The sequence below is a fragment of the Rutidosis leptorrhynchoides genome, chromosome 2, assembly GCF_046630445.1.
Source record: "Rutidosis leptorrhynchoides isolate AG116_Rl617_1_P2 chromosome 2, CSIRO_AGI_Rlap_v1, whole genome shotgun sequence".
NCBI lineage: Eukaryota > Viridiplantae > Streptophyta > Magnoliopsida > Asterales > Asteraceae > Rutidosis > Rutidosis leptorrhynchoides.
This window is the reverse complement of record NC_092334.1, coordinates 306,697,412-306,711,958: the sequence shown is the minus strand read 5'-3', so window position 1 is coordinate 306,711,958 and position 14,547 is coordinate 306,697,412.

The window sequence follows — 14,547 nt, the reverse complement described above, 5'->3', positions numbered from 1 at the left end:
GTTTTATAAGTTAAAGATTATAGAAAAAAAAAATATATAACAAACTCCGCGACTCACGGAGTTTGAAGGTTTAAACCCCGCGACTCGCGGAGGGACCGAATTACAGAAAAAAATAAAAGGAGCTGGAACAGCTCAGTTACACACCACAAAACCAAATACTGCGAAGAACAGTCGCAAAAAACCCGAAAAAACACCCCCAAAATCACAATTTTTAACCGTTAATCATCAAATCTTTTACTAAAATCATGTTGAGAAGGATGCTATCAAGGAATTACTCAAGAAAAACGGTAAATTTCTACACCTAAACACCATTTAATCCGAAAACTAGTGTTCTTGAGCAATTTTTTCCCCAATTTGATTTTGATGCTTTTTGGTGTAATTATGCTTAAATTGCTTATGTATTATGCTTGTATAACCTAGATTGATGCTATTTAACATGATTAGAAGCCTTAAACTTCAAATTTTGAGTAATCTAGGGTTTGTGTTCTTGAGCAAATTTGGGGCTTTTTGATATAAACAGGTTATGGCCGATTTTTATCATGAATTGTTGCTAAATTTAGTAGTGTAACATGTTTAGGTAGTTAAATGATCCAAACTTTGAGCCTAAACATGATTTTGAGAATTAAAGTGGACTTTTTCAAGTCTAAAAATTCATGAACTTGATTTTTGAGAGATAATGCCATTTGAAACTTGTTTAATTGCTAGTAATGATTATTTTGACATTTTATTTGAGTTGAATGCTTATGAACTTGGCGAACATTTTCGTATATGCTTATTTGAAAAAGTGTAGATTTGATGAAAATATGAAAATGAGCTTAAGTTTGATATAAATTGATCATGTCATTGTAATTATTTTGATTGATGATTTTGCTGACACTAATGCATATTTGGATGCACAAAAATTGTGTTTGATGTGTTTTGCAGACTGAAAGGGGTGAATATTCATCCCAAGCTCGCAATGCTCTTGCTGAGAATGCGAAACAACAGGAGGTGGATAACTACTACAAGCAAGATATACCTCATCCAGTCATGACATTTTCTGATATGCACTTGGAAGATTTGCACCCGAACCTGAGATTTGACAAACTTTGGATAGATTATCCAAAATACCAAAGGGGTTTGCATACTCTTCATTCTAAAGTTGTTGAGGTACCGAGGGTCATAGAATGGGGACCATTAGAAGCTGTAGAATTGGCCGAGCCAATTAGGGAATTACTTGCACAGAGGTATGGTAATTCTACTTTTAACGACTGGGTACGTTTATTCACCATGCGTAGACCTGTATATAAAGTATGGTGTGAAGAATTGTTGTGTAGTATAGAATTAAATGATCGGGTAGCTAGTTTAACCGATCGATCTTTTATTAGATTTTTGTTAGGAGGTTCGATGCGCCACATGTCTTTACTAGACATGGCTCAGGCTTTACGTATATATACGCCTGAGGAGTTAGCATCTGCCGATTGTAGAAGGTTGATACTAAATGGTAGAAAGATAGATGAAAATTTTGATACACATGGTGTATGGAGTGAAATGACAAGCCATCACCGATTCAAAGGGGGAAATTACTCTTATTTGGATATAGATAGAGCTGAATTAAGAGTAATTCATAGGTTTTTAGCTAATTCGATTACACAAAGAGGTAAGAACAAGGAAAAGGTAAATGAACAGGATTTGTTTTACCATATGTGTATTCGAGACCCACAAAGTGCTGTAAGTATACCTTATTGTGTGGGTTATTATTTATCAGCTATGGTTAGGGGGATGAGACCGCATAGCATAATAGGAGGTGGTATTTTTATTACTTTGATTGCTGAATATCTCGGTGTGGATATAAGTCGGGGGGGATTATTAGTCGAAGAACTAGAACCCCGCGATACAATAGGTTTAAATGTATACCATGGTGCGAAAGTTTTGAAGAGGCGAAATAACGCCGCAGTACAATACCATGGTAGACATCCACAGGTTGAGAGAAACCAACAACAAGGTAATGTAGGAGGGGGAAATGAAATGCAAGAAATGCAAAGGTTTATAGCTTCACAGGAGTACGAAAATGCTAGACAGAGAGCATTTGAAGATTGGCAAGTTCATCAAAACCAAATCATAGCTCATTGCCAACATATAGGTAGAAACTATATTCCTACTCCAAAACCCATATTCCCTCCCTGGTCTATAGAGATGCAACCACCGTATCCTACGTATAACCCAGCCGAAGCATTCTATAGCACCTATGGTTATGCATGGAACCCCTATTGGTATCAGTATCATCCCTAGTCTACTTAGTTTTATTTATTTTGTAATTTGTAATGTTGATACGTTTAATACTTATGTTAATATTGTAATAGTTTTTATGATTTTCTAACTTTTATTCTTAGATTTTAATAATTTTTGAATGTGGGGTAATATACCAAACTTCAAAAATATGTATATATGTTTGCAGTTTATCTTATGTACACAACAGGGTAAAACAACGCATTTTCAAAGACTGGCATTAAGTTCAGCAAAAGCAACTAATTTTGACGACTAGATGCAAAATATATGTGAAATAACAACAAGACGGAATGAACAAATGATGTGCACCATTTATCATTCAGCAAACAAACGCCAATATATTTGGAAACTTTGGTAAAATTTAATCATTTTCACACAAATCACCCTCAATAATTTAAATTGTTACTGATTTCTTGCAAATGAGGGCATTGCAAGATCTTAAGTGTGAGAAGGGGTTAAATTCTTTCGGATTTTATAATTTTTATCTTAAACACTTGGTTACCATTAAAAATACTAGTAAAGCAGTAGTTGTATTAGAATCTAGTGCTCTCTGATAATAAAGAACATCCCTAGTCTTATATACTGACTACCCAATTCTAGTAAAATTTTTCAAAATTTTCAATTAAATGAACTCAAAATCATGTTTATACATATTTATGAACGATAAAACTAGGTTTTAACACCGAAATTATTGTAACCTCGGAAAGGACATAAATTGAGAAACAAACCAAAATGTTAAAATTCATTTAAAATGGAATAGAGGACAATAAAAAGGAAAATAAAAGCCAAGTGTGGGAAAATTCTCCAAGTTATTCAAAACATATATCACATATTTTTGTACAAATAACTGAAAATACTTTTGCTTTGGACTAAACTAAAAAGTTTTACCTGATTTACTGTAAGAAAAATGGATCTACACGATGAATCAATTCCATCATTAAAAGGAAGTAAAGTCTTCCGAAAAAGACACGCGCTTCTTGATTTAGGTCAAGAAGTTGTCGTCCAGACCAGCTGTAGGTTGACGAAAAATCTAGAAAAGTCATCACTAAAATCAGCAGGAAATCCACGGACCTCAGCATAAACAGGGTCGCCAAGTGGTCAGATTTATCCTAACCATGAGAAGGATTTATCTCGTACAATGGGGGGGCACCGTGCAAATTAGCTTGATAAGACTAATGAATCAGATCCCCAGAAAGGATAATCTCCTTAAAAGATCAAAAATCAGCTTTTAAGCCTGATATTACTCAATCCTTGAGATTGACCTTAAAGATTGAGAATTACAAACTCATGGAATTCAATGATATCTAAACTCGAGCTTGAACGAGAAAATATTTTGATCAAAATTACAAACCGATTTGTTTTCTGAAAACCCTATTTTCAATGCGTTCATTACCATTGAACGTAAAATCCTAGGAATTCACCTGGAATTCATTAGGTCACCTGAACTAAATCGGGTGTCAACCGTAAGAACGGTGGTTGCATAGCATGGTCAAAGACAGGACCTTGTGCCAGACCGAAAAATTATAAGGATGAGCTTTACTATTGCTCCTACCAAGGATAGTAATTGCGTCTGACACGTTATAGACCATAATTAAAAGCATGTCAGGGGACATTGCCTTAACAGTTGCTTGTTCAACACTTTCCTTTACAACCGGACGGTAGTTTACCGAAAGGTAATATACGGGACAAGTAAACTGGACGTGTTGCTTTCTAAATACAAGGTTAGCAAATGGGTGACACAAAACCATAAGTTTTGAGCTAAAATTTTCATATCTGAAACCCACCAAACCCACAAAAATATTTTGCAAACACCGGTGAAGGGTTATTCCGAAAAACTTATCTAGGGTAAAAACAAGATTTAATTTTCAAAAGATCAAATGTTTTCATAAAGATCCAATTTCCTTAATGGATCTAAATTTTTATAGTCATGTGGGACTGTAAACCATATCGTTACTACCATTGTTTATACCGCCATATAGAAATCACTGATGTACAAAGTGTGAAGAATAAAGAAGCGATTCTAGTATTTCAAGACGATATTGCTTGAGGACAAGCAACGCTTAAGTGTGGGAATATTTGATAATGCTAAAAACGAACATATATTTCATTGCATTATTCCTCAAGAAAGACAAGCTTTTAGTTGCAATTGTTCTATTTACAAGTGATATTCGTTTAAATAATAAAAGGTGAAGACAAAAGACAGATTCGACTAATTGAAGACGCAAACGACCAAAAAGCTCAAAAGTACAAAAGACAATCAAAGAGGTTCCAATTATTGATAAGAAACGTCTCGAAATTACAAGAGTACAAGATTCAAAACGCAAAGTACAAGATATTAAATTGTACGCAAGGACGTTCGAAAATCCGGAACTGGGACCAGAGTCAACTCTAAACGCTCGACGCAACGGACTAAAAATTACAAGTCAACTATGCACATGAATATAATATAATATATAAATAATTCTTAAAAATTATATATATATTATATTAATATTTAAAACCGTCGGCAGACTAAGATCCAATTTGGAGTGAGCTGTATTTTCAAACTCCGCGAGTCGAAGGCAAAAAATGCCGCGAGTCGCGGAGTATCCCTGAACTCAATTCCCTATAAAGCCAACCGAATTCTGATCATTTTTTACACTCATATATCCATCTCTCTCTCAATATATACGTATATATATATATATATATATATATATATATATATATATATATATATATATATATATATATATATATATATATATATAATTTATATTTTAATTTTAATTTTAATTTTAAATCCTAATAATAAGGGTATGTTAGCAAATGTTGTAAGGGTGTAAGTCGAAATTCTGTCCGTGTAACGCTACGCTATTTTTAATCATTGTAAGTTATGTTCAACCTTTTTAATTTAATATCTCGTAGCTAAGTTATTATTATGCTTATTTAATCCGAAGTAATCATGATGTTGGGCTAATTACTAAAATTGGGTAATTGGGCTTTGTACCATAATTGGGGTTTGGACAAAAGAACAACACTTGTGGAAATTAGACTATGGGCTATTAATGGGCTTTATATTTGTTTAACTAAATGATAGTTTGTTAATGTTAATATAAAGATTTACAATTGGGCGTCCCTATAAATTACCATATACACTCGATCGGACACGATGGGCAGGGTATTTATATGTACGAATAATCATTCATTTAACCGGACACGGGAATGGATTAATAGCCACTAGAATAATTAAAACAGGGGTGAAATTATGTACAAGGACACTTGGTATAATTGATAACAAAATATTAAAACCTTGGGTTACACTCAGTCGACATCCTGGTGTAATTATTAAACAAAGTATTAAAATCTTGTTACAGTTTAAGTCCCCAATTAGTTGGAATATTTAACTTCGGGTATAAGGATAATTTGACGAGGACACTCGCACTTTATATTTATGACTGATGGACTGTTATGGACAAAAACCAGACAGACATATTAAATAATCCAAGACAAAGGACAATTAACCAATGGGCATAAAACTAAAATCAACACGTCAAACATCATGATTACGGAAGTTTAAATAAGCATAATTCTTTTATTTCATATTTAATTTCTTTTATTTTATATTTAATTGCACTTCTAATTATCGCATTTTTATTGTTATTATATTTAATTGCACTTTTAATTATCGTACTTTTTAATTATCGCAAGTTTATTTTATCGCACTTTTATTATTCGCAATTTCATTATCGTTATTTACTTTACGCTTTAAATTAAGTTTTGTATTTATTTATTATTTTACATTTGGTTTTAACTGCGACTAAAGTTTTAAAATCGACAAACCGGTCATTAAACGGTAAAAACCCCCCTTTATAATAATAATATTACTTATATATATATATTTGTATTTTTATAAAAGTAAACTAATATAGCGTTAAGCTTTGTTTAAAGATTTTCCCTGTGGAACGAACCGAACTTACTAAAAACTACACTACTGTATGATTAGGTACACTGCCTATAAGTGTTGTAGCAAGGTTTAAGTATATCCATTCTCTAAATAAATAAATATCTTGTGTAAAATTGTATCATATTTAATAGTATTTTCTGCTAAAATTAATAGCTATTTTATATACACTCCGCTACCACATCAGTAGTACGTAAGCATCATTTTGTCTTACCTGTTCAAGATAGGTGTTCCACCACGTTAACGCAGTACCTGTGAAGGTATGTCTAGCATACTTAACTTTGTCCTCTTCAGTACACTTACTTATGGCAAACACTGATTCGACTTTCTTGGTCCACCGTTTCAATCCAATTGGTCCTTCGGTTCCATCAAATTCCAAAGGTTTGCAGGCAGTGAATTCTTTGTAGGAGCATCCGACACGATTTCTTGTGGAATTAGTTCCACTGCTAGATCCAGAGTTATTGTTATTTTTCATCGCAACCTGTACTGCGGCTATGTTTGCTGCAAGGAAAACACGGAAGTCTTCCTCTCTCATGTTCAAATTCTGACGAGTCGCCGGTGCCATTTCCTTCAAAATAGCCAATTGAATTGAGTTAATCATACAGAATATTAAGAGTAGTCAATAGTATTTCGTAGCATAATATGAACTCATTTATAAAAGCTTTTTCTTCATATTAGCGTTTTATAAGTTTAAATTCGGGTACTACCTACCCGTTAAGTTCATACTTAGTAGCTAATATACAATTCAACTACTATAATTCCATATGAAAAACTGATTATAATAATATATCACATATAAATATTCTTCAAACTTACAACTTCGCTATACTACATATAACATGAAATATAGTACACTTTGATACAGGACAGTTTTGAAGAAAAATCTAGTTAATACGCAAGTTGTTCAGCAAATAAAATAAAGACACGTAATTCATAAGTCCAGAAACAAGTCATGTATTCTGGTTTTACTAAGACGACTTCCCATCCTTGGTCTTGTGGAAAATAACCATTATGACCATTGGCTAGGCAGCATGTTGTAATGTCGTCAAAAGGACGAGGGTTTCGTAATGTCCGACAGCCCCGTAATAATCTAAAAACCTTGTTTCTCACCCTAACTACTGAATCCGTCACTTGTGGGAAGGTTTTATTTAAAAGTTGCAATCCGATGTTCTTTTTCTCACTTTGGTAAGAAGCGAACATCACTAAGCCGTAAGCATAACATGCTTCTTTATGTTGCATGTTAGAAGCTCTTTCTAATTCACGAAATCCTATGTTGGAATATGTTGAGTCAAAATAGGTTCGTAACCCGTAGCGTAAAATTGCATCTGGGTTTCCTGCACTAAATGCCTTAAAGAAAACTTGGCGTAACTTAAAGTCTCCCTAATGTGATATACCCCATCTTTCACAGGAAAGCCTTTTATATACTAAGGCATGCCTGGAATGTCTTTCAAACATTTGACAAACTAATTTTTCCGTAACTAATTGTGCTGATGAATTCTGCCCGACTCTAGACAAGATTTCATCAATCATATCTCCTAGTAGGTCTTCTAAATTTTTTGGTTGTCTATCCTTAACGTCCATTTTGTGTTTTTATACTGTAAAATTGACAATGATTAGATTCGTAAAAGATAATTAACAAACAATACAAGAAATTTTACATAGAACATAAAAGTACAAGCACACTACAATACATATAATACACAACATGATTACAAACCTCTAATCTGAATCACTGGTTTCTTCTTCTTCGGACTTGGTTCGTTTTCCTAATTTTCTAGGGATATATGATGTTCCTCTAATACGAGCCGTCATTTTCCACAATGGTTTTGAAAAACCTGGTGGTTTAGAGGTTCCCGGGTTATTGTTACAATTTAGGAAATACGGACGTTGCCGATACATATAAAGTTCATCGGGATTGGAATCAGGTTTCTCTATTTTTATACCTTTTCCCTTATTATTTTATGTTGCCATATTAAATTGGGTCAAGGTAATTTCTATAACATCATTGGAATCCTCATCGGGATCCAATTCATCGGAAAATTGATAATCTTTCCAATATTTTGCTTCCTCGACGAAAACACCATTGACCATTTTTAACTTTGGTCCGTTGGTTGATGATTTTCTTTTATTTAATCGATTTACTGTAGGTATCAAAATTTCATCTTCCGGAACCTCTTCTTCTTCCAGTTCCTCCTCTTCCGGTTCCTCCTCTTCCGGTTCCTCTTCTTCCGGTTCCTCTTCTTCCGGTTCCTCTTCTTCCGATTCCTCTTCTTCCGGTTCCTCTTCGGGAATTTGTGAATCTTCCCAAATTATATTCGACTCTTCATTATTATTAGGTGAGTCAATGGGATTTGTACTAGTGGTAGACATCTATCACACAATATCAAACACATTAAGAGGTTAATATATCACATAATATTTACATGTTAATAATATATAGTTTCCAACAAAAGTGTTAAGCAATCGTTTTTAAAGAAAACACGATCGAAGTCCAGACTCACTAATGTATCCTAACAAACTTGATAAGACACACTAATGCAAATTTCTGGTTCTCTAAGACCAATGCTCGGATACCAACTGAAATGTCCCGTTCATATTGATTATAAACGTTCCATATTAATTGATTTCGTCGTGAGGTTATGACCTCTATATGAGACATTTTTCAAGACTGCATTCATTTTTAAAACAACCATAACCTTTATTTTATTGATAAAGGTTTAAAAAGCATTACGTAGATTATCAAATAATGATAATCTAAAATATACCGTTTACACACGACCATTACATAATGGTTTACAATAAGAATATATTACATCAAAAATAAGTTTCTTGAATGCAGTTTTTACATAATATCATACAAGCATGGACTCCAAATCTTGTCCTTATTTTAGTATGCAACAGCGGAAGCTCTTAATAATCACCTGAGAATAAACATACTTTAAACGTCAACAAATATATTGGTGAGTTATAGGTTTAACCTATATATTTATCAATCGAAATAATAGACCACAAGATTTCATATTTCAATACATCCCATACATAGAGATAAAAATCATTCATACGGTGAACACCTGGTAACTGACATTAATATAGAATATCCCCATCATTCCGGGACACCCATCAGACATGATAATTTCGAAGTACTAAAGCATTCCAAATTACAGAATGGGGCTTGTTGGGCCCGATAGATCTATCTTTAGGATTCGTGTCAATTTTGAAAGGACCCGTCCTAATCCATCTGGATGAAGTCTTCAACAGTTGGTCCCATTGCGATGAACGGACCTCTATATGCCATGAGCGACTCCATGTAATATGAGCAAATGCATAACGGAAGGTTTCTTTCATACCTGAGAATAAACATGCTTTAAAGTGTCAACCAAAAGGTTGGTGAGTTCATAAGTTTATCATAAAACAATAAAATTCATCATTTTGATAGACCACAAGATTTAAATGTTGCATGGTACAAATGGGCCCGAATCCTATACCCACCTGTAATGTACATGCTATATCTTTTAAATACAGTACATCTTTCTCGTGTACGAAACCATTTTCATAAATCGTAGTAACCGTACACATATCTTGTGCACAAAAATAACATACACATAACCTGTGTATAAAATCATTCTCTCGATATATAACATTCACATCAACTGGTGGCAATTATCATGTCTACATAATTCAATGATGGCAATTATCATGTCCACATAATTCAATGGTGGCAATTATCATATCCACATAATTCAATGGTGGCAATTATCATGTCCACATAATTCAATAATAACCCGCAGAACTTCTGTCTGCATAATAATTCATTTGAGGAATGTTTTGCTTGTGTCTATCTCGTCAAACATTTATAAAAGCATTTCATGTATTCACAGTTCAAAATATATTTCAAAAACATTTAATAAAGCAGTTGTAAAAACAGCGCATGTATTCTCAGTCCCAAAAATATAAAGAGTAAAAGAGAACAAATGAACTCACCATAATGTATTTTGTAGTAAAAATACATATGACGTCATTTAACAAGTGTAGGGTTAGCCTCGGATTCACGAACCTATATCATTTATATATATATATATATATATATATATATATATATATATATATATATATATATATATATATATATATATATATATATATATATATATATATATATATATATATTAACACATATAATTGAAGTCGAATAAATTTAAATATTATTATTAATATAACTGTTAGTTTTAGTAATTCATGTGTTTCATTATTAACTTAAATATATTTACTTTATATACTTTAAAAATAAATAAATGTATAGTTTATTAAATATAACTAACTTTTATAATAATAATATTAATAGTAATATTGATAATAAAAATAATATTGTTGTAATAATAATAATAGTAAAAGTAATAATAATGATAGTAATAATACTAAAATTGATAAAGATATTAATAATAATGTTAATACTAATAATAATAATGATAAAATAATAATAATGATCCTAAAAGTATTAATTTTAATAATAATTATAATAATGATAAGAATAATAATGATAAGTAAATAAATAACTACCTCAATGGAGTAATCCTAAAAAAATGCCCAAGTCCGGGTTTGAACCCGCGACGTCCTGTTAACCCGTCAACACTCATTAACCATTGCTCCATTTACTATATTCTGTTTTAAATCCCGAGTCAAAACTAAATAACCCTTTTAACATCATCGTCAATATCCTTTATTATCGTTACACCAATATCATCATGCAACCATATCATTATTATTATCAAAATTTTATTGTTATCTTTTATCATCAACGTTATTATTTTCTTAACAACACCAATATAACAAAATTCTACTCATAATCATAATCTAATCTCGATCAACATCATCAAATATAATTTTTTTTTATCATTACCCTATTCTCATCACTTCCTTCATCATACACCCATGATCATCATCATCGTATTGTCATTACCAAATTAGTTTTCATATCCCTCTTTCCATCACCATTCTCGATTATTACAAATGTTTATTATCATTATCGATTAGTCACCTTTACTAACAGATTTTTCGGCCCAACAATAAAGTGTAGCTCGGCCCAAAGGAAAAAAACTAAATACCCGATTGAAATGATAGTTGTATTGTTGGTTAGATGGATTCAAAAGCCCAACAGAATATGGAATAAGGATTTGGCCCAAGGATCATGTCCATTTGTATGAATGTTATAAAAAGGCCCGTATACCCCATGCTTAAAAGCAAAACGGGACGTGGTGCCCATAGAAGGTATGCATCGGTTTTTATTTAATATAAAGTGATTGTGAGTGGAAAAAAAGGAATCCAAGAAAGATATCCCCATTGACCCCTCCACCTATTTTTTTTTTAACTTCAATCCTGCTGTCGTATGATTAGAAGTAGGACACAGTGAAAGTTTCTTTTAACCACAATCTTGTCGTTGTATTATTAGAAGTAGGACATAGCAAAAGTAACAGAAATATTGGCGCAGATATCAGTGATGATATTGGATGGTAGCGATGAGGTTTTCAAGATTATTTCTAGGGTGGATGAAACGGTGCTGCACGATAAGAAGAACGATAAACAAATTAAGTTTTGGGATGATTGTTATTGGTATCTTGCGGTGATTCTTGAGGGTCGAATAGGAAAACAAAATAGGAAGATGGTGCAGTAATATTTCTCCTTATTCCTCTATTTGCCAACACCATAGTTTCTTGTTACATCCATTTCTTTATTCAATTTATATTTTTGAAGTATTAAGGGATTTATGTCCCAACAAAGGCTGTAATTCATCGATTAGAAACAACAAACAATAGCTGTAACGACCCTGGAATTTCCAACATTTATTTATTAATAATTATTATTGTTAATACGTGTGATTAAACGAATGTACGTTATTACATTTACATGTTGCCATAATTGCCCGTACTTGACTTTTAAGGGCCCGAAACGTCTTTGTGACACCCGGAACTTTCACGAATAATATTTTTAGATATTATTTACATTCATGATTAAATTTATTAATCATTTTAATTAACTAAGGCTATTAGTTAGTTACTTGGGCTTTAATTGGGTTTAATTGTTAATTAATTGAACTTGGGCTTTGATTAGTTAATGGACTCATGAATTAAGACTTGTAAGCCCACCCTACCTTTTAAATGGACTTGACTAGCCCACTCTTTCATGTGTAAGTATCACTTAGGAGTGTAACTAGTTAGTTAATACTTGTAGGAATCTTGTTACAACTTCTCCCCATGCATGCACCTCTAAGTATCCAACTTTTTCAAGCTTTTCATTCAAGTGACCAACAAACAAACCTCTTCCCCATGTTTTTGCTGTAGAATGCCGAATCCCTTGGTCACATTTAGTGATGTTTTGATTTCATTTTTCCTTCATTACTCTCACTTGTATGCTCTCTCAAAAACACACACACTTTGCTTGCAAATTCCCTCAAACTTTCTTCTCTTTTTCTCTCATACTTGTAAGTGTTTGAAACAACTTCTTTTCTTCTTTTCTTTTGTTGGTAAAAACTGATTTCTACATGAACATAATCATCATCATCTTTTGTTTATTGTTACTAGTCTTTGATTAGTTAATTACTTGTTGTTATTTACTTACATGTTTCAAGAATCTAACTTTCTAGTTTGATTCATCCTTTATCTTGTTTTAACAAGAACAATCAAGAACTAAACTCTCTAGTTTAGGTTCTACATATAATGTTTCAAAGATTATAAGTTCATTGTTGTTGAAATCATGCTTGTAAGTCATGGAAGTAAACTTAAAGTTTACTTTACTTAAAGATCAACTTTGGTTGAATCTTTAAAGTATGAGCAACCCTTGAACTAATTACTTGTTTAATTAACTTGTTTCTTTATTTTATACACTTTAATTTCATGTAGTTAGTTTATATGGTCAAGTACTACAAGTTAGTCTTGATCTCATATCTCTTGAACAAATCAAGTTAACCTTGGAAGTTCAAGAACACACAAACAAGTTTTCTTTAAATGTAACTTTGGATCTAGACTTTTGAGTCTTGGATCTTCAAGATCAAACTAAGAACTATGTTCTACTACTTATGATCTTGATTAGTTAGTTAACTTTCAAGTTTTTAGTTCATGTATGTGTTAGATCTAAGACTTTGATGTAACTTTGGTTCATCAAACTTCATACAACTCTTAAATGAGTTGTGCTTCATGTCTTAGACTTGCACATGGGTTATGATGGTCAAGACTTGGTTAAGATGATGTAGATACATCAATGAGTTGTACACTTGAAGCTATATGCATCAAGGATGAGAGCCATGATGAACATCAAGCACCAAGACCACCGGAACCCTTAAAAACTCACTGTTCTGCCAAAACCTACTGACCTGATGCTTCTGGAACAGACCAGTAGACCTGGGCTGTTCTCAACTTGATTTTTAGATAGAACTTTTCGAGTTGATAACTTTTCATATAAGACTCGTCTTAATCCGAGTTACGGTTTAGAGTCTACGGCCCTCCGAGCGTCACTATGTCCATTTACTTTTCTGTTTTCTGTGTAAAGTTTCTGTTTTACTGGTTTCTGTAACAGAACATTACACCTAGGCTACTGTAACCTTGATTTTCAGATATCTCAGTTCGTGTAGATAACTTTTCATATAGGACTCGTCTTAATCCGAGTTACGGTTTAGGATTTATGGCCCTCCGATCGTCACTATGTCCTTTAACGTTGTGCAGAAATTTCTGACCTACTCGCACTTAGACCGTCACCACGGTCAAACCAAGACGAGTTTGCTTCTGTAAATTTTACCACACTTAAGGGACTCATATACGGAGCCATGGCCACTGGTCTCACCTTAATTCAGTAAGGGTAGAGGCCGTGGTGACTGACTGAATTCAGACTTTATTGAAAACTACTTTCATAAACGAAACTTACTTTACGCCTTTTGTTTAATGATGATTGATGATGACCCTTAAGACCTTAAATATATACTTTTAAACCTATTAAGACGATTTACTGACTTAGTACTATTTGACTTAGATTGAGGACTTCGGACCATTTACTTGCACACCTTTCCCGACTACTACTTTACCGCTACATATCATTGTGAGTTATAGCATTCCCTTTTTACTTTAACTTATTTTGGGAACTGAGAATACATGCGGATTTTATGTTTTACATACTAGGCACGAGTACTTAAACTTATATATGTGTGGGTTATACAACGGCATAAAGATTCCCTTTAGCTCGGTAACGTTTAATCATTGGTTTATGAACCGGTGAACGCGAATCTTAGATGTGGATCCATAGGGTTTGACATCCCCACTCGGGCTAGTCGCGCTAGCAGTCAACGAGTGTTT